Here is a 4901-nt window from a genome sequence, read left to right on the forward strand (position 1 = left end):
TCCATCAATAGTTAAAACGTCCCATAAAACGTCCATATATGCAAACGGTTAAAACCAGACTGGTACGCTACCAATCTTCTACGCAGTGATCTCCCCTGACTTGCAGAATAGATCTCTGTCAGTATCTCGATTCCAGCTATGTAAACCGTTTTTTTAATGGTTTATTTTTCTTTTCTATTTTCATTCTTTTTCGAATTTCAAATATTCAAGGTGCATTGAGATTTAAAGGTAATATATGATAAGATAAGTATTAAAGTTTGTTATATTTCGAGTCGACAAGGTATGATACAAATAACATACATATAGTCTCGTAGCGCTTTTTTATCCGTCTTTATTTTAACTTCATGTAGAAATATAACAGATGTAAAATGGCTATAAAAATAGAATGAATGGTTAAAATGAAATGAACAGTCACAACATAAATTGCAAACACATGTCTGTAAGTGAAGTATTGGTATATGAGTGTAACTGTTATCCCATGCAAAATGCATTATACAGAATAGTCTCGAGTGATGGCTACGAAAGCAGTTAGCATTTTATTTAATCTTTGAATACTTAAGTGCTTTCGAAAAAAGAGAGAAAAATAGTAAGATAATGTTTAGGTAGAAGGGAAGAAAGGAGGTATTTATGCATTTTAAGTAGTGATTCGGCAGAGGCCATATGTTTCCATGGAAGTTTATTTTATTGTTGATAACAGCCGTTTCGCGCTCTATTTTTCTTTTAGTTTTACGTAGTTAAAGAACAAAATCAAATTTAAGTATTATTTTGGCTAAATGTATTTCTAATTTAGATCACTTTTCAATCAATTGTTTGAGTCTTAAATAAGACAACAAAGAGATAATGCCTCTCTCCCGCCTGACAATGAGTGATTGCTGTTCACAATGCAAGGGCGAAATTGAATTTTCTTAGCGGCACTTACTAATAGGAAGTGGTCTTCTTCAAGTTCTTGGAAGGAAGCAGATCTTAAACCATACAAACATCTAAGCCATAATTATATGTTTAAGTTGAGCAATTAGGGCTCAGCCGAACAGATCCATTTGTTGCTTTAAAGGTACAAGTAAACAAACATTGTATATATCATACGTACGTCACGCAAATGACTGCTGTGGTTTTTCAGATTTGGCAGTTCGGTTTAATATTTACATGATTAAATCTATATCATGCTTAGTGGTTATATAAGTTATCATAACCTTCTTCACATTAGATATAAAATACATATAATATTTACATTCAAATAAAAGACATTTTCAGATAACATAACAACCATGGTAATTACTTTAAATTTGGCTTTTCTGTTTATGTACATGTACATAACGTAACTGGATGGCAGACCGCTACCCATATCAAATATTATTTTAACAATGTAGATGAGTAGTGTTCCACTTACATCATTATAAGGTAGGTCAGAATATAATTATTCCATAATGTATAACACATTGAAAATTTGAAAAGATCTGGTTAAAAGATATGTAGGTCTTTATAACTTATTTTTTTATATTACTATTTATATTTTTAATTAAGTAACACAACTTTTAATCATGATTTGTCGACGATATTTCAATATATGATAAAAGCTAAATATCCACTAGGGTAATATAATTGACAAGAGACGAAAGTTTCCAAAAATAATTCGTCATGAAAAAGATAAACGCCCAGTTCATGGTTGATTTTACCTAACTGAGGCCACAGGCAACTATTTAAAGTAAGCCAGGGGCAGCTGTTGGGATCTGCATCAAACTTTCAAGTCTCTGTGCATGAAATCGCATAAAGCGCATTTCTTGCACAACATATTTGTTAAGAAAATGAAAAAAATATTTTTTTAAAATACGCAATTCATTTGTACACCTATTTATCGGTACCTTCTGTGATTGGCATCGTTAGGTCGTACGGTCGTGATGTTGACAAATTTGAAGGAGTACAATTTACGAACAAACGGTCAGGAAGCTTTCATTGCATTTTAGGACTTACTGACACAATTTACAGCAACACAAATGGTAACGTTTAAAGATTTTATTAAAGCGCATTTCTTGCACAACATATTTGTTCAAAAATGAAAGAATGTTTCAAAATACGCATTTTTTTCTGGGACTTGAACGAACCTGCTCCATTATATTCACGAAAACTACAGCTCAATCCTCCATTGTGGAAGAGTATCTTGTTAAAGTTGTTCTATTTCTGTAGTCGATGCTAATGTACATTTCAATACAGGACAATTGTAATTGTTATTAGTTATAAGATAATTAATTAATTCCTTGTGTGAGCCGTTAAATTTTATCAAAATACGGTTTGCGTGTATTGTTATCATGCATTTCGAGTAGTCATATCACGATTCTTACGAAAGGAAGACCCTTAATACTATGTACTACTCTCTGTACAGTCAATGTAAACCATTCTTTCTCCTTCAATTATTCCAACAAATGGATTTTATTTTCGACGGAATACAATGAGCTTCCTCCAATGGTTCGATTTATATACCTATATGACCCTCTCATCATCGATGGAATAGTACAATTGCCTTTTCGCTAGTTTACAATTGCAAAAAAACAACATTTTCTATATTAAATGGACCTGAAGACAACCTGAAAAATAATTATTAGGCTAACTGTAGATGGTCTTACAGTTTGATATCAGTCTAGAAGATAATTGTACTATAGAAGTGTAACACTATCTTAATGTATTCAGTAAAAAAGCAATTTAATCTTAAGAATTTGCTTTAAAAAAATCAAACATTTTTCTTATTGTTGAATTTAACAAATTGATATGTTTTTGAAAGAACTCATAAACCTTTTGCATGATGATTTTGAATAATTGTGGAACATATGTTGCACTGATGTCAGATATTCGTGGGACGTAATTATATGCTCCTACTCAACGTGTACCGTATTGCGATTGGCAATTGCTTTTTCATATCTTGTCATAACATATCTATGTTTTTATGTTCATGTGAATATGAAATACCTATATTATCCAGATCTCATCGAGACCGACCAAAGAGCTAAAACATATGTCACTTGAAATAAATATAATTCCGACCAATAATTAAGATTTTTCATTACAATTCAACAACGTTATTGATCAATACATTTCAACTGAACGTCCTAATTGGAAACAAGGTTTTATTTCACAAGGTGACGTGACATCCATTAGCTCTGACGGTGCCAGGAAATAATAAAGTTAACAAAATTTGAGAATTTTGTATTCGAATGCCATGTAAACATTAATGTGACACGCCAAATATCTTTAAATTCGTGAACATCTGCATGTGAGCATGTGCTTTAGTTTAGATGAACATGTTATATGTTGTTTTCTATTTAGTTTATCCTGTTTGATTTAAGTATTGCATGTCCTATTACAAGGTGTTGACATTCTTCATAAATTCAATATCCTCCGGATTATGTGCATGTATTAAAGATGCTCTAGTACTCCCAAATAAGATTTAAGTCATTTAATACATATGTTTTAATATATCAAAAACGATAAACACATGTTGAAAACAATGGTTGATATGAAGGATACCGAGTTTAATTTGAAAGAAATGTGCAGAAAACATTGTATTTCTGACTTATGAGGCAATAGTAAATCATTGTAAATATTTTAGCATTCGCCAATCAGTGACTTTGCGTATTCAGCCCATCCCTAAACCGCCGATGGAGTCTTCACGAGTGACATCCGATGTGGACAGCAATTCAGGCGACGAATCAGGATGCGATATCGACCTTGACCCGCAGGGAGGTACTACTGGACGTGCGATGCCTCGCGACGGCACGGGTGTGTCCTTACAGCCCCAGGCTATCTCCTTAATGTCCATCCAGCCATGAACACACAGGGGAGCAAAGTGTCCACGTCGCATGTATCCAACCCCACGGAGACGGGCCTCAAAAGTGGAGCACCAAGTATCACTTCCGGTTCGAACCCCAATGGCTCCCCCGATCTCGAGTCTGCTCAACCTAACAGTATTCCTCATACGGAGAGCTCCAAGCTCTAGGGTTGCGCGGGGAGTGTGGCATTCGGTGACGGTTGTGTAACACGCCCGTGCTCATCTTCGAAACTCCATTGTGCCCATATCTCTTCTGAAGAATTCCAATCTTTGATTAATTCCCATAACGAATCAATGAAAAGTGATTCTCGTAGTATACAGCATCCTGAAAATAGAAATAATAATTTGTCGAATGACCTCTGTTATGATGCTTTAGATTTAAATATTGGTTCACTCAACGTGTGTGGCCTAAAGACATGGCTTAACTACCCAGAATTTGTTGATCTAATTAAGAATTTTCATATTTTCTGTGTCCAGGAGACTAAAATATACAATTTTGATATCATAAGTTTGGATAATTATCACTTTTATTCTAAATCAAGTTTAGGCAAATTATTCACGTCTATCCTTAATGAACGCATCAACACATTCCTCTCTAATAATAATAACTTATTAAACGAGAACCAAACCGGATTTCGCGCAAATCATTCAACCTGCGATCATATTCTTACATTGCATTTCCTTATAAGTAAACTAAGGGCCCAGAAAAAGAAACTGTTTTGCTCATTTATTGATTTTTCTGCCGCATTTGACTCTGTCTAGCGAGCTGGCTTGTGGCATAAGCTAACGCAAACTGGCTTACAAGGTAAAATTCTCACAGTCATAAAAAACATGAAAACAATACATAAGTAGTCGTTTTTACTCAAGACCTAATGTCTTACACTTTAGTGAAGTTTTAAATTGTAAGAACCCGGATACCTTAAGGAAAACAGCAATTTTTGTTAAAATCTTAGTTAATCACTTTAAACGAATCTGATCATGTATTATATAGTTTTTCTTTTGATATCTCATAACTATATCGATTATATTGTATCCTAATTCAAATAAATGAATTTGTTTTGTCATAAAAAAATAATACTATTTA

This window comes from Mya arenaria, chromosome 9 (assembly GCF_026914265.1).
Source record: "Mya arenaria isolate MELC-2E11 chromosome 9, ASM2691426v1".
Classification (NCBI taxonomy): domain Eukaryota; kingdom Metazoa; phylum Mollusca; class Bivalvia; order Myida; family Myidae; genus Mya; species Mya arenaria.